We start from the raw sequence: 23,113 nt of genomic DNA on the forward strand, positions 1-23,113 counted from the left end.
TGGCTTTTCTGCCATGGGGGTGTCCCAGTGTCCCCAGTTGACAGTTTTGGGCCTGCTCTGAGCCTGTTCCCCAGCTGTGACTGTCCCCAGCTGTGGCTTCCCCAGCTGTGACTATTCCCCAGCTGTGGCTGTTCCCAGCTGTGACTGTCCCCAGCTGTGGCTGTTCCCAGCTGTGACTGTTCCTTCCCCAGCTGTGACTGTTCCCAGCTGTGACTGTCCCCAGCATCACAAGCAGGAGAGCGGCACTGACCCCCCACGCGCTCAGCCCCACGTTAGCAGGGGGTATGGTGTGAGCAGCAGGAGTTCTGCCTTCCCACGTGCGCGCAGTTAGCGTGCCAGGGCACAAAGCGTCTCTCGCTTTCCAGTCCCTCCAACTCCGTGACACTTGCCAGCTCCTCTCCTCATGTCTGGGACACGGCGGAGGCCGCAGCGCAGGAAGGGCCAGCGGGCAGCAGCGGACCCACGGCCAGCGTGGCAGCGGCGCGGCGCTCCCAGCCCGCAGCGTCCAGAGGGCTCCGCAGCGCCTGCCCCTGCCTGCGCGAGAGGCTCCAGCACCTTGGACGCACTGCCAAAAGTACAGCACGTCCCGGGGGAGGGGATGTGTGCACCCACCTTCTGTCTTGCCCAAGCCATGACAGCAGCCACCAGAGCTCTTACGAACCCACCACCATGATCGGTTCGTATACTCAGTTCTCCCTCGTGCCACCACCCAGATGCGCCCTGTGAGCGCCAGCAAGACAAGGATATTGCTGAAGAAGGAGAGGCGGAGAAAAATCACTTCCAGCTCTAAAAGAAGCTCCCAGGAAGCCCAGCTGGGCTGTGAAATCACATCCCGAGCGGCTGCTCTGGGGCATCAGGCGCAGAGCTGGCACCCAGCTCCCAGGGAGCTGCAGGGACGAGGGTCTGCCGGAGATTTCTGGAAGTTTCATTGCGTGAATCATTCCGGCTGTGGGGCCATGTAAGCTTCCCCTGTTCCCACTCTCCTCGTGTATCTAACCCCATCGGTGGGAGCCATTAAATTCCTGCTCTGTTGAAATAACCGCTGGGTTCAGGTGTGAGAAAATGGCACGTGGTCGGTTTCTGTCCCCTTGGGGCCAGCTGTCACCCACCAGCCGATGGCTGGTACCATGAAACGTAATGTCCTCCCTGGTATTTCTGCAATTATCCACCCGGGCAAGGCGAGCAGCAAGTTAAACAAGCTGGGCTCATCTGCTGGATGGTGGTAGCTTTGAAGAAATTCAGACCTTTAGGCAAAGGTAGATGGATATGACCTTCTGGAGTGTAATTGTAACAATCTTGCCATTTTTATTCCCTAGTAGTTGAAATATTTCAAAAACTAAATGACCCAAGGTCATTAAACTTTGTAAAGAGATTGCTGCAGGTATTTCCAGACATCTATCAAAAACTAAGTCACCATGACTGCCTATGACTAGAGGAGAGCACAGATCGGCAAACAGTAAATTGTCCTGTTTTATATCCCTTCGGAATTTTTGCTGAGGTTTCCTAATTTTTCATATCCAATTTGATGACCATATTAATTAAAATTACAGTTGAGTAAGAGGTACCTTTATCCTCTTATCACCCTATCTGATGAGAAGAATTAGTCTGTTGAAAAATAGCATGAGGACAGATACCTCTATAGCACAGGTTTTTAAAACCAGTTTCTGATTAAAGGCAGGTCACTTTTGGGGGCTACTTCTGCTCGCCTGTGACATTTGAAAGAGACACGCAGAAAGTTTCTATGTTTTTGCTTTCTCTGTTCACAGCTGCACAAGCTGTGGCTATATAAACATGTGGAGATGCAGGTCTGGGATACCTTCATCTCATTTCTGCTACTCTTAGTTTCTACCACAATACTTATTGCAAGAATAAAAGCAACGCAAACACTGAGATGCTTTTGAGCAAAGGTACTGAGGAAACGCCCTCAAGCTGGGCAAGCCAGCAGCCCGCTGCCACCTGCCCGGGGAACTGCCACTAGGCCACCACAAAGCCTCCCCACTACCCGCTGTGGGCAGCAGCAGCAGGATGGATGTGCTCTGAGCCACCCACACGACGCAGGAAATAAAACCCTCGCTGGTCACTGTCCCCGCGGGAGTTTCCCCAGCCAGCAGCTCCTGCAGTGTGCAGGATGAGGCCAGCACATTCAGTGCAGGAGGAACATCCACTCCCCGGAGGACCCTGCCTGCAAAAGCCATGCAGCAGCAGCACCAGCTACTCTGCTGTTCATTTTAAAAGTCTGACACAAACTTACATTCCAAGATTAGATTGTTTTTTCTTGCCATTCTTTTTGCTTTGTTTCAGTGAGGGAGAGAAAAAACAAGCCATGGCTAACATGATCGGGGTGTGCACGGTGAGTAGCCCAGAATGCTGTGAAATCCCATAAAAGATTTGATCAGAGTCAGTATCAGCTGCTGAGCTATAACAGCTTTTGTGATTCTCCTAACAGGATTTTAATTTTATGTTTATTATTTGGGGACTAGCAAAGCACAGGAAATGCCTGTGTGGTGCTGTGGGCCCCCTTTCCCTCTGTTCTCTGGAAGGCTGGGAAGACTCCAGTGCAAAGCAAGCTGACTTTCAGTATTTTTAATTTTTGCTTGTGTTCCCCAGGCTTGGCAGGAGAGAGTGAACTTAATTAAAATCAATGGAGAAAAAGAATGGGATAAATCACAATATGAATATCCTCAGTGTCCGTATGCAAGCGCAGCACACGGCTCCTGACAGCGTTCCATGGCTACTCCAAGGCACGGAGGAGCCTCCCTGCCCTCCATTGTCTCCAACAACAACAACCCTTCGGACCGTCACAGCCCCACTTGGGAGGCTGCTCCCTCCGTCCCTCCCTCCCTCCCTCCCTCCCTCCCTCACCGCTCTTGGCCAGGATGGGAGATGGTTGGAAGCAGCTGGGAAGACGCTTCTACAGAGCTGCCGGCGGGTGCTGACCGCGCAAGCAGCCCGTTCCCCGGGGCCGGCACAGCCCGGAGCCGAGGGGGTGCCACCCCCCGCCCCACACACCCCAGCTCCGCCGCGGACACGCTCTCACCAGCCATTTTTCCCTTTGTTCTGGTTCTGGCATTTTCCAGGGTTGAAGGGGAGTTGTCTGATTCCTTTTCTCCACCAGAAGACCCTGTTTGGAAGTGTGCGCTTCCCACAGCGACACGCAGCGTTGCCCTGCGCGCACCCGCAAGGCCCGGGGCAGAGAGGGGCTGCCCTGCTCCCCACGGCGGTTCCGCTCTGTGGGACCAGCACAGACCATCACAGGTCACAAAATGGGAGCAAAAGCCCAGGGGAGAGGAGCAGCAGGAAGGGGAATGCCAGGAGGGAGACACCAAACCCAGCAACCTGCTCGTTCCCCAGTGGGCTGTTGAAGGGTAATCTCTGATTGCTTTTCTGAAGCAAATAACAGCTTTTTAGAGCCACCTGCCAGCAGACATTGATGGACTTTAAGGCTTTTACCATGTCTGTCAGAATTTAATTGCCATTTGTAGCACGCTAAGCTCTCCAGCAGGTTAATGCAGTGCCAGGAGTGCCGTACTGCGGCCTCGCTGGCTCCACAGCCCCACACCGGTGGTCGCAGCACGCACCGGCCCTCAGGCCCCCAGGGCTGGGGAGGCACCGGGCCAGGCCGGGGGTGCGGCTGTGACGGTGGTGTGGCTGTGATGGCGGTGTGGCTGTGATGGCAGTGTGGCTGTGATGGTGGTGTGGCTGTGATGGCAGTGTGGCTGGGATGGCGGTGTGGCTGTGACAGTGGTGTGGCTGTGACAGTGGTGTGGCTGTGATGGCGGTGTGGCTGTGATGGCGGTGTGGCCGTGACAGTGGTGTGGCTGTGACAGAGCGCAGTGGGGACAGCCTGGGCAGCCCTGACCCTGCGCAGGAGATCTGATGGGACACCCAGATGTCCCTCCCCTGCCGAGAGCAGCTCTGCAGCCTCCTCCAGTGCCACTTTTCTCAAGGCTCCTGGGATGTTACGAGCCTTGTACCTGCCGCGAAGCAGAGACCTGCGGCGACCTGAGCCCTGTGGGGCTGGCGGAGCCCCCCCAGCGGCCAGAGCGCGGGGGGCAGCGTGTCCACAGCCGGCAGAGAGCCCTCAGCTCACAGGGACCCGCCGCAGGGAGCCCTGCAACGCCACAGCGGGCCAGGGCAGCCCGTGCTCCTCGCCTACCTCTGCGAAGGCTCTGCTGTCCCGGCCTTCCTCCTCCCCGCCCTGCGCGCCCACAACCAGCGCTGTGCCGGGGCTCCATCCTCCCACCACATTTAGCTGCCGCCGTAGCCATCAGGCAAGAGCTATGGGGCTTCCTCTCTGCACACAGCCAGGGGTTCAGCCTTAATAAAAAAAAATCATTATTCCATTGTTTAGCACCGCATGCCAATCCCTTCCAGATGAATTAATTTCTTAATCACACTTTTAATGGGGGAGACTGTTAGAGCCCATGCGGGAGTGGTTAATATTAGTACTATTTAACTGTCGAAAGCTTTTCATATCGTAAACCAGGTTCACGGTCGAACAATAAAACTCACAGTTTAATTGGTGGGTAACAGGCCTCCAGGCACTCGTAGCTTCTGATGGCTGACAGCAGCAACACCGCACGTCGGACCAGGACAGCTGGCTGCTGCGCACAGCCGGAGCGGGCCCTGCCATGTCCCCCCACCCCTGCACCCCGGCCCCGCTCCCGCTGCAACCCCCAGAACGGCTGCGGGGGGCATCCACCCCCCGGCGGGACGGCCGCCGGCAGCGGGTACGCGTGAGCGGGTGCACGGCGCGAGCGAGCACTCAGCACGTATGGGAGCTGCTCATGACTGCATTTTTCTTCCAGTCAATCTTTCACAGATTTATGGTGGAGAAATGGGAGCATTAAATATCCCCTTGCTGTAATTCAGCATGCAGCAAGAGATACAGATTTAAATATTTAGCAGCACATAACTGGCTAAAAGCCTCAGCAACATTTTTAAAAATCACTTCTTAATAAAACTGGACTGAAATATTCCCCACAGTTAGAATTTATGGTTGGTAATTGGTGTTCTTGTGATAAATAGGAGTGAATATATATTTATGAACAACAAATATTAATGAAGAAATAATACCAGAGCCCAACTTCAGGCTGTGCAGCTTGCTATTACTCTACAGTATTCCCCCAGGAACGCTGACATTAAGCCCACACAAAGACCAGATCAACGGTGCTGTTTGAAAAACCCAGGAGAAAGGGAGCATGGTCCCGGGGCAGAGGCGGCTCCGAGGTGTGGGGATTCAGTGGGAGCCCCTGCCTGCAGCCGTGCTGGCGCGCTCGCCTCCACCGTCAGCTCTGCTCCCTTGGCCCTGTACCACATCCATCGAGTACCGAGTCAGGCCTCAGACACTCCAGCACTGCCGATTCCTACCACGGGTGAGCCATCAGCTGCATGTGCTCCCCCACGATTAAGCACCTGCAGACAAAGCCCATAGTAACTGCTCCTCTTCTGTGTGACGGCAAGAGGCTATTTATCTCCAGGCAATGATCCTGATCGCTGCTTAGGCACGGCACGGGCGGGAGTAGCGTCTTGATTTCTCTGCATTTTCAGCCAGCAGGAGTGGATTTTAATGCCTGCTGCCTTCTGGACCAGAATCATGAATGAACGCCTGAGCCAGAGAGAGGAGTCCCAGAGCACACCACCCACCCGCCGACGGGTCCTCTCCCGAGCACAGCATCACCCGGAGCCCCGAGAGGCTCTGCCCGAGCCTGCGCCGAGCAGAGGGAAGCCGACGGGCAAGCCGTGGAGGTACCAGAGCCCAGGGCCAAGGCAGGCAGAAACAAGGCCCTGACACAATCGACCAGCTTCAGGGAGTTAACTCCGCAGCAAGAGTGGTCAGAGCAGCCCTCAGGCCCAGCCCGGCCGGGCCCCTGCCCCTGCCGTAACCGCCTGCCATGGAGCCTGGCGTTCCCGTGCTCCCACAGCAGGAGCCACGCGGCCTGTGGAAGCTGCATCAGCCAAAGGAAACATTTCTAGCATTAAATAAAAGAGACGTTTTCATTCTGCAATAGAAGCTCTGTGATCTCGGAACACAATTTGCATAAACAGACAATTTGGCTATAAACAATTTCAACATTAACTGGTATTTACATATAGAACAACTCACTCTACAATTAAAGGCCTTGATGGATTGGAAAATGTCAAAACATTTAAATGGCTTCAACACACGTGTTTGATTTACATCTCCTTGGTCAGACATAAAACTGGAGTTTGTTTACATTTTCTCTGCCAAAGCCCAGAGCACATGGAGATTCTGGCTCCTGGCATCAGCACGTGCAAGGATCGATTTACCAGTTATTTCTCCATACAGGGAATCATCTGTGTTTTCTCAAAGAACAAATTTAAAATAAGAAGGCTACGGCTCGGATCCCTAGGCTCACCTCACAGCTGTTTCCGCTCGCTCAGTATCCTTAAAGGAATCTGCACGGCCAGTATTTTTCATATTGTGCAGAAATTAGAGGCGGGGAGGATGCCACTCATCCTTTAGAAAGACTGAGCTATTCCAGCAGAAGACAAGACCTGGATCTCACCCTGGGCTGCCTGAAAACAGAATCATCCCAGATCAGCAGCTGCTTTTGCCAGTTTGGGCCACAACTTCTGCCTGTCCAGAGAGGGCATCTGACTCCTCAGCACTCACCGAAACAAAACCTGAAACCCACCTCTCCCCACTCCCGACCGAGGCCCCTGCTCACGAGCGCTTTCCTCCTCCCCAGCAAAAAGCTGACTCCCCTGCACAAAGTGGAACAGTTCCAGTAACAGAAGCAAGCCCATCTCACCCCAAACAGGCTGCTGCTGCAGGCAGGACTGATACGGGAGGTGGGAGGTAGGTGTTCAGCTGCCCTTGGAGGGGAGGTACAGCACAGCCCGGGCCCCCACTTCCCAGGAGATGCTCTGCCAGAAGCCTCACTGGCACCACACCCTGCACAGCCACACCTGCAGGCAAGGGCTCTGCAGCACGCTGGGGCCGAGTGGGGTGGTGGGAACCAGGCTGTGTGCTTCTGCCTGGTGGTCTCACACCATCAGAGCTCGTCCATCCGGGACCAGCACACGAAGCAACCCAGCTGAGCCTGCCCCGACTGCTAGGACTTAAGGATCCTTGGCAATCTCACCAGACACTTGGTAATTTTACCCCCAAATTCTCTGCCTCTGCCTGCACACTGAGGTTCTCTGACAGCGAGAGGAGTGCTGGAGCTTGAGTTCCTTCCCCAGACCACACCAGCCTAACAAGGCTTACCTACTGCTGAAATAATAACCAAGAGCACTTGTCCTGTCTGTCCGTTCCCAGAACATCTTGAAGGCTGCTCACAGCTGTATTTCTTCTCTTCAAGGTCAGATTCCTTAGGGCTACAGGCTGAACAATTCCACATACATCCTAAAAATACAGAGCTTTATTTATAAACCACCTAATATATTTTAAAGAGCAGGCACTCCACATTTTACTTTTTATTGCCACTTATCTCCCATCTCTGCTGCTGTGTTTATCCTCTGCTATGCAAAGGCGCACAGCCGCAGCCCTCTGTTGCTGTAAGGCTGACACGGCAGAACACCGGGAGCTCAGTCGAGTGCAGCCCCTGTAATCTGTCAGAGAGCTCACGTAGCAGATCCGCACGCTTTCCAAAATACCACTGAGCATATAAAGCAAAGCAAAAACCCATAAGCGATCATTGACCGCGGAGCTCAAAGACCGAAAGCTACGCTCGTGAAAACCACAAAATTAGCCCAGGAATGCGGTGCACGAGCAGCTCCAGAAGGAACACGCTTTGCTGCCGGCAGAGCAACGCCCTTGACATTGGGAGCTTGTTCAGCTTACAGGGAGCCATTTGCCTCGAACGCTCCTTTACGCTTCCCTCCAGCTACAGCAACAACCCGACCCTGCGCCCACCGCCCGCTCCAGGCCCACCCAAGCTCGCAGTGCTCCACAAGCCCCGCGCAGCTCTGCGGGGAGGCAGCAGCAGCACGGAGGCGGCTGCCGGCCGGGGAGGGGAAGGGCGCTGCCAGCCGGAGAGGGGAAGGGCGCTGCCAGCCGGGGAGGGGAAGGGCGCTGCCAGCCGGAGAGGGGAAGGGCGCTGCCAGCCGGGGAGGGGAAGGGCGCTGCCAGCTGTAGAGGGGAAGGGCGCTGCCAGCCGGGGAGAGGAAGGGCGCTGCCAGCTGTAGAGGGGAAGGGCGCTGCCAGCCGGGGAGGGGAAGGGCGCTGCCAGCGGGAGAGGGGAAGGGCGCTGCCAGCCAGAGAGGGGAAGGGCGCTGCCAGCCGGGGAGGGGAAGGGCGCTGCCAGCTGTAGAGGGGAAGGGCGCTGCCAGCCAGGGAGGGGAAGGGCGCTGCCAGCTGTAGAGGGGAAGGGCGCTGCCAGCCAGGGAGGGGAAGGGCGCTGCCAGCCGGGGAGGGGAAGGGCGCTGCCAGCTGTAGAGGGGAAGGGCGCTGCCAGCCGGGGAGAGGAAGGGCGCTGCCAGCTGTAGAGGGGAAGGGCGCTGCCAGCCGGGGAGGGGAAGGGCGCTGCCAGCGGGAGAGGGGAAGGGCGCTGCCAGCCAGAGAGGGGAAGGGCGCTGCCAGCCGGGGAGGGGAAGGGCGCTGCCAGCTGTAGAGGGGAAGGGCGCTGCCAGCCAGAGAGGGGAAGGGCGCTGCCAGCTGTAGAGGGGAAGGGCGCTGCCAGCCGGAGAGGGGAAGGGCGCTGCCAGCCGGGGAGGGGAAGGGCGCTGCCAGCCAGAGAGGGGAAGGGCGCTGCCAGCCGGGGAGGGGAAGGGCGCTGCCCACAGAGCCTGCGTGCAGGCCGCCCGCTCCGCTCCTGCCCCGGCGATGCCGCTGGGAACGCGCCTCTGTCCGCAGCGCCCCGCCAGCTCCCGGGGCTGCCCTGCCCCACCGCGCAGCCCCACGGCCAGGACCAAGCGCTCATTGACTCCACCAAGGTCATCAGCAGTGTATTAATTCGGCTTGCAGAGGGTTCTAGTCTCTCATTCACCTGCCACTCAAGAACCATCAGCTCCTGGCAGGGGCCTCCCATAGCAGATCCTCAGCCCCAGCCCTCCTTCCCCGGCCATGGCAGAGCCCCTCCTTAGAGCTGCTGCTGCTGTTGCCCGGCAAGTTGCAAGCTGTAATTTATTACAACGCAGCATACGGATGCTCTCTTTTTCCATTTGTCTGCATTAAATAATTATTTAAGCTATATTAGGTATTTATCAAGTAAACTGTCAGCATCTGAAGTTTCCTTATTGTAGCTGGAGATTTAGAGCAGCGATTTGTATGCATGCTGGCCCTTGCACGGGAGGGGCTTTCTGCAGGCTGGAATTATGATATGAACATGATGTTTTATGAGATACTAGACCTTAACCTCAGAATTTGGGGAGGAGGAAGAAAGGAGGTGAGGGGAAGCAGGCTCGCCAGGTTGCCTGGCGGAGCGAGAGGCTCCCAGTTGTGCTTCTCCTGGAAACTCAGGGGCAGCAGCTGATGGCAGGGCAGCGGCAGCCAAACCAGCGCAACCGGCTGAGACCCCGGGCTCAGGGCACGGAATGTGACAAGGGCCCTGGCACCACTGACGTTCAGCATTCCCCAGAGGCGCTCCAACACTCCCCACTTAGGAGCTGAAACGGGGAGGGAGGCTGTGCACAGTGGCAGCTGCCCCTGCCCTCCCCAGCGTGCCCACGAAGCCCCAGGAAGGCCAGTGAAGAGGCCCGAGCTGGGAAAAGTACTGCAACAGCTCCTCTTCTTCACTTCCAGCTTCGGCATTTCTCTCTCCCACCCCAGCTCTGACAATTTCCCCAGCGGGAACCCTGCGTGCTGGAAGCTGCATCCTTTAATTTCCCAGATGTCTTAGGCTGCTCCTTTCCTTTCCCTCCCTCCCCATCTCTCCTCTCTGCTGAGCTGAAGGTGCCTTCCTCCACATCTTGTCCAAGCTGGACATCCACATGGGGAAACTGAGGAGATGCTGTTTAGAAAAGATGTCAGCTCTTGGCAACCTGCATATTTGAGGGATTTAGCAGCTCTCCACATGAGCAGCAACTGCAGCAACCCCAGCCACGCTCCAGCCATCACCATAACTACAGCCTATGTCAGCCTTGCACAGCAGGTCTTTCAAAGGATTAATTTAAAAGGTTTCAGTTTGGCTGATTGCATCTAATTTGCCTTGAACCACTGTCGGGACGCTGTGGCAGAGCTGTAGCCCCTCCTGGCAGCCTCCGCCCGCTTCACCAGATGGCTGCCTTGGCAATTGCACGTTCAACTGAAGAGGCTCCACACGCAGGGTGCACACCAGGCAAGCCCCAGGAGATGGCACAGTGCTCCTTCCCATCCTCTGCTGAAGCTCTGGGAGGAGTCAGGAAGCTCTGGGCAATGCCTCAGCCCCCTGACAGGCCTGGCAGGGCCATGAAGTCAGCTGTCTGCAAAAATCATCAGCAGGTGGCTTCTGTGGGATCAGGGAGGTATGGAGAGCCCAGAGGAAGGGGCTCACGTAGGCAAGGATCCTGCGTCCCAGCAGTGCCAGCATTCCCTGGGGCAAAGGGGAGGGTGCGGGGGTGCAGCAGAGCCCCAGCAGCAGGAGTCCTAGTGCTCTGCGTGCACCCCCAAGCCTGGCGTCAGCTCCGGGACAGGGTCTGCGTTTGGGCTCTTGGAGGTGCCAGTTGCCCCTTTGCTGCAGGAGAGCCTGAATGGTCAAGGGCTGCGGGCCCACGGCCTGCTCGGCATGTTCCATCTGCCTGTGTGTCTCAGCACCCACAAGTCATGTATCACGCCAACAGCTTCAACCCATGAAAAACCAGAAACTACAAAGACTGAGGGACAAGTTACTTCCGACACAACAGCAGGCAGCACAGACGCCAGCACTCGGCACGTTCGGACTGGGACCGCACCGTGAGATGATTAGTGTAGAGACAGAAACCCACCCAGTTTTCAATTCCTGCAAGAAAGCACATAAGCCATTTTTTCCTTTATAGATTCTTGACACTTAACCTACTCAGTGCTTTTTATTTGCATTGATCACATTTTATAGTATGATTAAATTTGTATGGAAGAGAACCAATTAGTTTTGTTTTACACTTATTGAATCCACTTTATGGTCAGACAAATTAACTCTCAGCAGTTAGTTTGATTTATCCAACAGCATAAAGCTTGACAATCTGTACTCTCAGATAATCAGTTTTAAAAGAATTATCTTTATTGTTAGTTTTCCTGCTTGGGAGAAACCATTAAACCTGGAGGCAGGTATGACGAGGAAGCAAACACCGTCAGCAGTGTGGCCCCGTCTGGAGATTTCAGAACCGAACAAGCCTGTGTGCCCCCTGACAAAGCCTTTGCCGAGAGGCACCCCCACGTTCTGCAGTGACCGTCTCTTGGCAGAGAGCAAGTGCCAGTGCAGAGACTTTCTGTCGAGCAGCGAGTGCCCGTCTGTTTGAGAGAGATTGCTTTACCCACCGTCAGGGAAGTGTAGGCCCAGGACGTAGAGAGAAGCCGGTGTCCAGGCTGCTGCCCCAGGGAGCAGCTGGGAATGCTGAGCTGAGGGTGCTACCCCGGGAAAGCTACCACCAGGGAGGGAGCGGAAGGGCTTCAGCAGAGCCAGCGGCCTGGGCACCTTCAGGACCTGCCGGGGATGGAGACCGGCCGGCAGACACCCCGTCCCTCTCAGCCTCCGCTGGGCCCTGCCCATCCTGCCGACCGGCGGTCGGTGCTGAGGACAGGCCGGGTCCCCACTGCCGGGACCCAGGGCAGGGCCCAGCACCGCCACGGGGCTCAGCACCCTGCTCCGAGCGGGCAGCCCCGTCAGAGGGGACATGGGCAGCTCTTCCGCAGCCCCTACACGTCCAGCTATGACTGACCCCAGCAGCCCGCCCCTGGCTACGCGGGCAGCTGCCTTCACTAGCCGGGGCACTGGCAGGCCGGGGTGCCAGGGCCAACGCCCGGCACAACCCCAGTGCCGCAGCAGGAATCCTGCTTCCTCCTGATACTCCTGTGCCAGGGAAGGGCTCCCACAGCAGGGGGAGAACACAGGGAAAGACGTGGCTGTGGGGGCTGCAGGAGGAGGAGTAAGTGGCCACAAACTGTGAAAACCTCTCCTGAGAAAGGGGTGGAAACGCTGCCCCTCGGATCAGGAGCAGTAAAGCGGGTGCCCTCAGCAGGGCTGTGTGTCATGGGCAGCCCTTGCCGCGCCCAGCACACGGCTCAGAGCATCGCCGTCAGACACGCTGTCAGGGCCGGGCACAGGGCAGAGCGAGGGTTGCCCTTAGGAAGGTGCCCACCCCGAGGCTGTCCCTTCTCTCTCTGCGGTGGGCAGGGCACACGGTTTGGAAGAAATGATTGCCAGTGCTGGTGATGTGTTCCTCCAAACTGGAACAGACTGCTTCCAACTCAGCACACACTGGCTCTCCCAGTGAGTCTGGTCTTCCTCTAGTGCAAGCATTCATTAGGCTGGGCTCAGCAACCCACCCATGTCTAGCAGGGCCCATCAGGAGAGAGGTTTATTACCGGCAGAGTGACCCTGCCATGGACACAAGGACAAATGGGCCAAGGAAGCTGCCTGGCACCTGGGCAGCTCCAATGCCCAACCTCATCTGTATTCAGCAGCTACAAGTAAAGAGAATTTGCTCCCAGTTAGTAAATGAGATTTAGTTAATAAATTGGCTCATATGAGCAGGCTGCCAGTTGTTCTCATGCAATGCAATAACTGAAGAGATGAAAGCTTATTATTTCATAAGAAGGAGCTGTTTTCTTACAGGACTAGTCAGTAGAGAGATGTTATTTTTTGGCAGACAGTGGCCATGTTTGATGATCATTCATTCCAAGGATCTTCACAAGGCAGCCAGGATGCTTCCCAAGCCCGCCAAGCTGTTGAGAGGGAGCCCCTTCCTGACAGCTCTGTTGCTGTCAGAGCCTCCCTGTCCCCTCGGCATCCTCAGCCAGGAGGGCACGAGGGCTCCTGTCACTGATGCAGCCCCACATGCGGCCAGGACAGAAGGAGCCCGGTCAAGTTACCCTGTACAGAGGCCAGAGATCCCCGGCGGGCTGCGGGTCTGTGGTGGTTTAACCCCAGCCAGAGCTCAGCACCACACAGCCACCCGCTCACTCCTCCCCCACAGTGGGACGGGGAGGAGAATCAAAAAAGTCAAACTTCTGAGTTAAGAAGTGTGATAAATAAAATATAACAATAATTTAAAAAATAATTGTAATGAAAAGAAATATAACAAAAAGGGAGAGAAATAAAACCCAAGAAAAGACGACTGATGCACAATGCAATTGCTCACCATCTGCTGACGGATGCCCCAGCAGCGATCTGCCCCTCCCAGCCAACTCCCCCCAGTTCCTGGACTGGGCATGACACCCTATGGTATGGAATAGCCCTCTGGCTAGTGCGGGTCAGCTCTCCTGGCCGTGCTCCCTCCCAGCTTCTTGTGCGCCTCCTTGCTGGCAGAGCATGGGGAACTGAAAAATCCTTAACTTAGGATAAGCGCTACTTAGCAACAACTAAGCCATCAGTGTGTTACCAACATTATTCTCACACTAAATCCAAAACACAGCACTGTACCAGCTACTAGGAAGAAAATCAACTCTATCCCAGCCGAAACCAGGACAGTGTCCAACACAGCTAGATAGGAAAACCTGACATGGTAGAACTGAAAACTGTCCCAGGAAAAGGGAGATCTGGAAATCCAGGGAGCAAATCCATTATCAGGCCTCTGTAGGCTTCCCATTCCTTTGCTCTTTTGCTCACAACCTCTGACCAAGGCTAGTCCCTTGCTAAATCCATGCAGACAGACACCGACATAGTCTAGCATTTGTTGGCAGACATAGAATGATTCTTCTCTTCATGACAGAAAAAGATCTCTTTGTCTGGTTCTTACAAAGGTCTTGCAGTCATCCCTTCTGCAAACACGAGTGTGCTGATCCTGTAACATAAAATCCGAAAGCAGCATCTCTTATCAGACATAACACTATCCACTCTCCAAAATACAGAGCCTAAATACGATACTGACAGCAGATCAGCAACAGACTTAGAAGCTGGGGAACAAAAGTGTAGTTTGGAGGACTGCATCCAACCAACAAAACAACCCCAGCACTCCTCTCAAGTGGCTACTAACTTTGCAGGGTCCTTAGAGGACGTGGCTTCTCCTCTCCCTTTGCGAGGATCCCCCTGAGAAGCTTCACACGCGCAGGCTACACAACTGCCATTTGGCCAAGCCATGAAGTACTACGAAAGTCAAAGCTTGCACTGGGAGTACCAAGCCATCTGTTCAGGCTTGAAAGACAGGAAACAACTATCAAAACTACAGTCTAATCATCATCAGCTGGCTGGCAGCTAACAAGCACACACGCTGCCTGGTGAGGAGCTAAGATGCTTATCAGCTCAGCATCTTGCAAGAGAGAAATGAAGTATCTGATGGGCTGAGGGAGAAATACAACAAGAGCAGGCAGCTAAAACAGAGCTAATTAAAAAGGGGAACAATGTGGTCCAGTGAAAACTAGGGAGCATCTACATGAAGTTCCTCTACTCGCACCTGTACACCTCTGGCTAAATTCATGTCCACTAAACAGTAGGGAAAAACGCCAGGAAGCAGCCAAATATATCTGCATGAAGGAAACTAAAGCCTACAACAGAGACAGGAACTGAGTACTACGTGTGAACCATGAAGCACAGGAACTAAAATATGCACGGGATAGAAAATCATAATCTATGGAAAGTACTAAGATGTGCTGTGAGGACAGACACTGGCAGCTCATGATCAGTGATGTTGGGTTGCTGGTCTGCTTGACCCCAAGAGGGACATCACAGTAACTACTAGGGATGCGTTCTTGCTGGTATTCACTATTTAGCCCAATAAGGAAGAGACAAATTCATTATGGAGTTAAATCTTTGCTCAGAGAACTGTTCTGGGGTCAGTTCCCCCATATGTCTGGAGCATCTACATCACTAATGGCTGGTGGGTGAACAGATGCTCCTGGGAAAATGAGGCTCTGGAAGGAGATTAACACAGCAAATGCATCTGAACCCAAGGCGATGCTAAATTTTAAATCAGTCAGCAATGAGGGGTAGTCTCATCCTCACCAACCTGTCTGAATCTCCAGCCAACTGACAGTGCCTGGTGAGCACACACCCATCCACACTCTGCACATCCAAACCAGCCATCCGTAATTGTCTGTATGAAGAAACATCAAAGGATTTTGCACAGACAAACCACTCAGCAGCCTGAAAAAAATGAAAGCAAAGAACACCAGACTCATCCTTCAGCAAAGCACACTCAGGAGCAGACAGTAAATCTTCAGAACCAGCAACACTCCACCTGCTTTCCCTGTGAGCTGCAGCAAGTCATCGCTATCGGCCATGAGAGGAGGGACCAGGCAGGACTTCTGGAACGTGTCCAGCCCAGCAATATGGGGGTAGGAGGAAGAGGAAGAAATATGTGGTTATTACAGAAACCATGGGGGCTCATGACTATAGTACACATGGGTAGGGATGTTGTAGAAAGGAGAATGATAAATTGACCTGCTGCAGAACTGTCCTCTTTCAACACCTTGTTGAAAGCCCCACTTGAATAACACCAATATTTAATTTTGGGCAAACTGGAAGATAAAGAAGGTGAAAAACTTAACAGAGATATATTCATTGTAACAGTTGTGACAGTTATTCCTCAAGCATCACAAAGCACAGCCCTGCCTGTGCTCAGCTCTGCAGAGTAAATGGCAATTAGAGTTTGCCAATCATTGTGGCTTCCTTACATGACAATGGGGAGATGAAGGATCTGTGACAGACATAGGTTCTCCTGAAGTTTCTCTCTCCCGTTTGTCATTCCAAGCTTGCAGTTTGAATCAAGGGGCTTGCTCAAAATGTGTTTCAAGGATTTTTCTGCATTTCTGTTCTCTATGTAAAAAGCTTGAATTGTTTCTGAAACAGCCTTGTTTCGGTCGCCTTCAGCACACAGCAAAGTGCAACAACGCAGATGCCATAAAATAATCGGTGCTGGATCACACCTACAGCATCCTACCAGCAAACTTATGAATCTCCTGCACTGGTCTTGATTAAGAACTACTTTTAGGCGCAGTCTCCCACAGCCTCGGTGCCCTCAGGCCAGGCAGCCCGCCGGGCCGGGCGCAGGGCAGCGCGGCTAGCAGCTCCTCCACCCCAGGGAAGATCTTCCAGGAGTGGGGAGCCCACTGCAGAGGAGGAACTACACTCAGCAAGTTTTCAGGCTGCTATGATACATCCAGTTTTGCTTTTTAACGTTTGCTTTTGTTTCTCTCCTGTCTTTGGTCTTTCATTTCTTTCTGGAACAACAACAGGGGCAGATAAGCATGCTTTAATCTGCTCCCAGTGAAAAGGTGGAATGCTGATTGCTCGCTCTGCCTCTTTTGGCCAAGCATTTTTATCCTGCATTGCTATGGGGAAAGGTCTTCGCTCTTCAGGCTCCAGCTTTTGTCTTTTTGTGAGCTGAAGGGTTTTTCCCAAAGTGCGTACTGCAATGCTTCAATGATCTTTAAAAAAAAGTTGTGCAGATTTTGTGAGATTTTGGACTGCAGTAAAAGAAAAAACTAACAAGCTGAATGTCATTTTTTTTAAGGAGATAAGAAAAAGGCTACTGGAGCTGTCAGAGTTTAAGCTTCAACCTTTATGTTTACAAAGCAAAAAGGGCAATTAAATGTGGAAAAATAAATCTTTCCAGGACTCTGCCAGTGGTTCTTCTGGTTTGTACTCAGACTGCTGAATGACAGGCCAGTTTAGTGCCTTAGGCAGGGACTCAGAATAGAGCAGTCCTGACATTTCTTTGATGCTAAGTAGTGTACCCTAATAAAGATGTTCTTTAAAGCCATTCCCTCTTGCCTGGCAACCAGGCATCACAGAGTATCCCCACTGCAAGGGGACTGCCCGCCTCCTCCATCCGTGCCTGGCACTCCTCTTCCCTCCCTGCTGAACTACAGCTGCTTCAGACCTCCTGTGCATCTTTGCCACCAAATCTGAGGGAGAGATTTTTGGAATAAACCAAGGATATCGTTAACACTTTTCACCTCCTGGCTATTTCATGAAGCCTGTTTTCACAAAGGTTGATGGACAGTAAGTGTCATGGTTCTGCCAGCACAGGGTCACCAAAGAAGCCCAGACCGCCACACGACAAGGACATCTGCCCACACTTGCAACAAGCCGCAGCCCTCCAAGCATCAAAAAGAGCTGAAGAAAGACCTGTTTTCTTAGTAGCGGGACAAAGCTGCTCTCAGATCTCTGTCCCTGCACCCTGTCAGTTATGAGCCCCCGAGCACATCAGCACAGCTCCCTGGTGCAGGGGCACAGGCTGCAGACAGGAGCACCCTTGATACCAGCTGTGAGGTGCTGGCTGCTATTCGGGAAGGGCTGCATTCCCTTCCCATTCCCTTCCCATAAGCCTCCAGCTCTTCACACATTTCTACTCTCTGCAGAGACCGAAATGCAAAAGAGAGATGAACAGAAGTGGGGGAAAGGCTCTGGGAAGCCCATCTCCAAGTGTTAAGTGACAGCAGATGGGAGAGGCGCTGCTCTATGACAGATGAAGAAGTCAGTAATGATGTGTCAAAGGCAATGTCATTGCAGCAGCCTGCCTGGCTGCCTCAGCTCCCAGCGCTGCCAACCCCCATTGGACTCAGCTCTCCTGGGGACCCAGCACGTCCCTGCGCCTTCTCCCACACAGCTGCGTGCGCTGGTGTGGGCACAGCCTGCAAGGGCAGCTCCTGGCCTCCTTCCCTGGGAAGGATGCACCAGTGTCGGGTCAGGCGATGTCCCTGCAGCGCAGATTTCCTCAGCCTTGCCTGAGTGCTAAATGTTCCTCACATGCTTGGCAAAGTAACATTCTTCCCTCTGCCATTTACCACCCCGCACACCAGTGGCTAAAAGCCAAGAATGGCTTTTGGCACATCTCCATACGCCCGGGCAGGCAGTGCTGAGGGAGCCAGCCAGAGCGATGGCAGCGCACGGCTTCCAGATGAACAGAAGAGCCAGGTCCTGCCTCCAGAGCTGGCGCCGGGCACCCCGGGCCTCTGTGTGCCCCGCTCTGCGGAGAGCTGTGGCCCTACACACCCGCACCACACGCAGCAAGAAAGGGAGAAGATGATCAGAGTAATCTGAGAATGGAGAGGCGCGGGCAGTGAACCTTGGGAGGCTCCAAATTTCTTGTCCATTTAAGGGCACATTCTTCTTTGTTGGTTTTGTGCTCCTGCACTCACATGGCAGTCACGGTGACACGACACAGCCCTGTTCCCTTACAGGGCCGCTGGCTCCACGCTCCCGGCCGTACCTTCCCTGCACCCCAGCACCCCTGCTACCGCAGCACCCCTGCCACCGCAGCCCGGTAAAGGCCAGGCGTGATTAGCACACGCTCTCCCAGTTGCTGCTGCAGAAGAGCACCAGGTTCGCAGTGTTTGTGAGGAGGTCCCAGCAGGGACAAACGCCATGGCATCACCACCCCCAGGTTCACAAGCCTGGGAAGGAGAGGGCCTTCTGCTCACTGATCCAGAGCATCACAGAGTGCAGGAGCGTGTGCCTGGGAGACAAGAGTTCAACTGGAATCAACCTGTGGAACAAGCATGGGAAATCCCGCTCCCATTATTTACCCAAATAAATATACAGACCAGAGAATGTTCCATCTGCTAACAAATACAGAGTTAGTTTCGTATCTCCCTGCTCTTCTGCAGAGCAGTAGTACACCGAGGTTGCAATGTCCTTGCTGCAAGTGGTTGTGTGGCCAGCTCACAAGCCTGACAGGCTTTAAAAAACCCCTTGGATTCTCCAGGAAATACCAGGCATATGTGGAAGACAGGGGAATAGTAAAATACCAGCTTTTTAATGAATGGATGGCTAGTAATTTGCCTCCTTTGGTGTTTAAAAAAAATAAGAATCTGGAGAAGTTACTCTAAGCGTAATACAGGAACTGCTGAATTGGGTTTGAGTTCCACAGACAGGGTAAAGAAAATTATAAAGATGAAAGGCAGATTTTAATTCTTTGTGGTATTTATTAGTCTCAGGGGGTGGTATGGTTTCTTACTGCAGTAAACTGCGTGTAAATAGAGAAGTCACTGTAGTTCCTAGGAGTTGCTTCAGCCCTTTCAAGCTATTTACATTGGTCCACATGAAATACTTGTATTAAAGGGTTTCAGATACTGCACATCTGCAGAGGAACTACTGCCTCTAAATGACACCCAAGTGCAGAATCCACATGTGCCCTTCTTACCAGCTGCCACAGACAGCTAAAAGAGACAAACGAGACAGCAATTGCTGTTTTCATGTTGGGCCCTCTGACAGGGCAACGTGTGTTTATATTTATATATAGCTGACTGCACCAGGCAATAACCATAAGTCTTCCATGCCCAAATAGCCCCAGTGCGTACACAAACCGCCCCAGGACACAAGCCAAAAGCCGGGTTTCCTGGACCCCCAAGGGAAGAGCCCGTGTGGTCTTCCAGGCAGGAAGCATGAGAGCAGCTGCGGGAGGACTGTGAGCCCGGCGGTGGAGCCTGCTGCAGGCTGGAGTCGTCCCAGCCCCGGCCCCTCAGCCCCCTCCGAGTGCCCAGCCCGGCACAGTCCTGCAGCACAGGGCTATGCTGAGAGCCAGCCTGCGCTGCAGCCGGGAGAGCTGCGAGGAAACAAAGAACCAGCTCAACACAAAGACACCTGTTCCCCTGGAACGTCCTGCTCAGGTTGTTCAGGGATCTTCCACTCAGGTCACCGGTTTCCTGTGGTTTGCTCCAAGCTCCAAGCGTGCTGTTCACACCCAACGGCAAGATAAACACCTGCGCACCACAGAGCGCGGCCACCGCGCTTGTCCCCTTTGGCCTCTGACCTGGGAAGAGGCAGAAGCAGCAGCAGGCCACAGTCAGGGCTGGGTCGCCCGGTGTGGTGCCCCGCCACAGGCCACAGCAGCTCTTCCCGGCAGCCACGGCTGGGCCCCGCGGGCCCGACTGAGCCCCCAGCACAGCCAGGTCGGGACTGCGGGCAGTGGCGGGTCCCCAGGGCCTCCCGACACCGGGCCTGCGCCACCCCGTGCGGGTGACAATGTGCATTTCCAAACCTCAGCTGTGCCAGCCTGTGCCACGCTGTGCCCACGCCAGCCCCATCTCTGACCCGTGCCATGCCATGCCCACGCCAGTCCCATCGCCGACCTGCACCACGCCATGCCCACGCCAGCCCCATCGCTGACCCGCACCACGCCGTGCCCACGCCAGCCCCATCGCCGACCCGTGTCACGCCGTGCCCACTCCAGCCCCATCGCCGACCCACGCCATGCCGTGCCCACGCCAGCCCCATCGCCGACCCATGTCACGCCATGCCCACTCCAGCCCCATCGCCGACCTGCACCACGCCATGCCCACGTCAGCCCCATCACCGACCTGTGTCACGCCGTGCCCACACCGCTCATGCTCACCACTGCCTGCCCCGTCTGCGGTAGCGTCCTCGGAAGACACCCACAGCCACGTGACACCTCACCGCCGTCCCCCGAAGCCTGTGGCAGGACCCACATGTCATTCACTCCCGGGGAGCCTGCAACCCAGGATGCATTCGGCAAAACTGGAAAACTAAATGCTTGCTGGTGTTTGTTGCCCATAATGAATCTTACAAATAGTGAACAATTAATTAATAACACTTAGCACCACCATGCTGCCTTTATATTTACAAAGCACTGTGTAAACATTAACTAATTAATCTACTGTACTTAGCAATTATATAGTGCTTTACATTTTCCAGGTCCTGTGCAAATATTAGCTAATGAATCTACTTAATTATTTCCATGTTTTATATTCGAGCACTGCACACCAGCAGCACAAGGAGGAGGCCTTAGCAGCGATGCTCCCGAGCGTCTCTTCTGCAGGCTCAGCGTTCGCAGCGCCTGCCGCATTCTGGGGAGACCCCTCAGCAGGCACAAACATTGCCAGCTGGGCCGGGCACACAGAAAGCCTCCAGGGAGCAGAGGCAGAGCCTTCTCCAGTTAGTTATTTAAAACTGGAAGGGGTTTGGTGAACAGCAAGAATGATTTCACATCTACAAAGCCTGCTGTGCAGTGAAAGACTAAAGTTACTCTGCAGATTCAGCACATCAAAGGAAATTTAAGAGGTGACTTGATCACAGCCCATGAGCCCCGCCCCCCCGTACAGGGACAACACCTGAGATATTCAAATAACGCCTAATTACATTTGACACCTGGAAGAGAAAGGTAAGAAAACTGGAAATTAAATTCACTTTTCTAAAGGTGACTGTGAGCAATCCCTGGCCAGGAACGACCATGCTGAGGGGCAACTGGAATGAAATTTGAGAATTGTGATTCAGTGTCCTTCTCTAATTTCTATGGGCTTTACTGTTGCCTCAGGTTTGACTTACAGAGCGCACACCGATCAAGGTGGAGAACCCAGGTTTAAGACAAGACACGCGCAGGTGTGAAGCATCAGGCTCCTGGGGAAGCGAGGGCCGATCCCCGGCTGCGCAGCGCGGGCGGCAGCAGCCGCTGCCTCTCCCCTGCACTGGCCAGGGAGCTGGGCTGTCCTGTGCCACAAGCGGGCTCGGGAAATTAAGAGAAGCCACCCCAGTAGCCAAACTACCAAAATACAAAGCATTTTCCATCAGAAAGATCCTAAAAGAACTAGGTCTGCCAGTCAAACACTCTCTAAATAAGTATTAATGTACACCCACTCATGCAGATCTGCATCTCTCTGCTGTTTATTGCATTTTAACATTGTCAACAGAGCTTGCAGAAGCACTCCCAGTGCTCTGCTGACCTCCATTATTTATGATGGCATCTGAAATTGATTGTGGTTGAAAGATCCTTACTGGAATAAAATGAGCTTCTCAATTATTGCCACACAAATAAATCTCTGTTTTCCAGTGATCCTCCCTCGGGAACACTTGCATAACCCTGACTTCATGACAACAGATACCTCCAGCTGGCAAAATACAGGTGACTGCATTGTAATCATTGTCGAGCTACAGAACGGCAGAGGTCAAGCGATTCTCTGTGTGACCACGGGGAAGGGAGACTGTGGGGACCATGTAGTGCTTACTGCTGTTTCTAGATGGATAAATAATGAACCCTCCAGCAAAGCAAGTCGTGATCATTTTTGATACTTTCTGTCAAACGCAGTGCAGGAAATATGCACTAAGTATTAATGGGATTATGAACAGATGAACAAGATGAACAAGCCTTTCAGAGAGACCCAACCTCCTACTTGCCTTTTCTCTCTCAGAAAATCCTCAGCTAGATGTAATTCAATAAAATAACTTAACCTGTTATGGCAATCCTAAGAGAAATCTTAGGGCTGCTGTTCCTTCTCTTCCCCCGGAATGCAGAGCTCTACCCGTGCAATGGCAGGATTGCATGGAGTCCCCCCGCCTGCCCGCTCGGTGTCCTGCTCAGGTAGACCCTCACCCTGCACCTGCACGGGCTCCCGGCACGCGCTGTCCTGTCCAGGCTGAGCCCTGGCAGGGCTGGCTTCAACCTGCCGGGCTTCCCTCCCGGCACTGGAGCCAGCGGGTTGCCACGATGGGAAGAGGTAGGTGTGGGAGAACAAGAGCTACGGAGGGGCCTGCCCACACCCCCCTGCAACGGGACGGAGCCGCTGGGAGGGGGAAGCCCAGCCTGGGAAGCCACACACAGGCAAGCCCTGGGGAGACATGGCCTCTGCCACCCAGAGGAGCTTCACGGGAGCAGAGACCCACTGGCAATGGGGCTTGAGCCCTCCTTTCCCCACTTCCAGCAACCCCACAGGGAACCAAGGATCTCTCTTGCACCGGTTAGCGCCGGTTTTCTGTTCTTCCTGTTCTTTCACAAGCCCTTGTTCTGAGTCTCCTGAGGGGATTTGATGTTCAAGGCATTCAGTTGTACTTTCCTGGTGACCTTTAATATTAAGGAACTTTATTAATTCTTGATTTATTTAAAACAGTCTATTTTGACAAGACTGCAGGAGAAGACACCTCTCTGTTGAAGGATTACAGGTTGTCTATTAATTAAATGCCAACGACAGAGCACTGAAAGCTTTCCAAACGTCCACTGAGGAATCTCTCTTCTCTGTCCCCTCTCCCCCTTCTTGTTAGAGACCTTTACAGGAGACCTGGAAACCTGCCACCTCGAAGGAGCCAGGTCCTCTCTCCTCTCTGCGCTGACCGCCCTGAGCCTTCGCTCCCTGGTTAACTGA

Source organism: Strix aluco, chromosome 15 (genome assembly GCF_031877795.1).
Source record: "Strix aluco isolate bStrAlu1 chromosome 15, bStrAlu1.hap1, whole genome shotgun sequence".
Classification (NCBI taxonomy): Eukaryota; Metazoa; Chordata; class Aves; order Strigiformes; family Strigidae; genus Strix; species Strix aluco.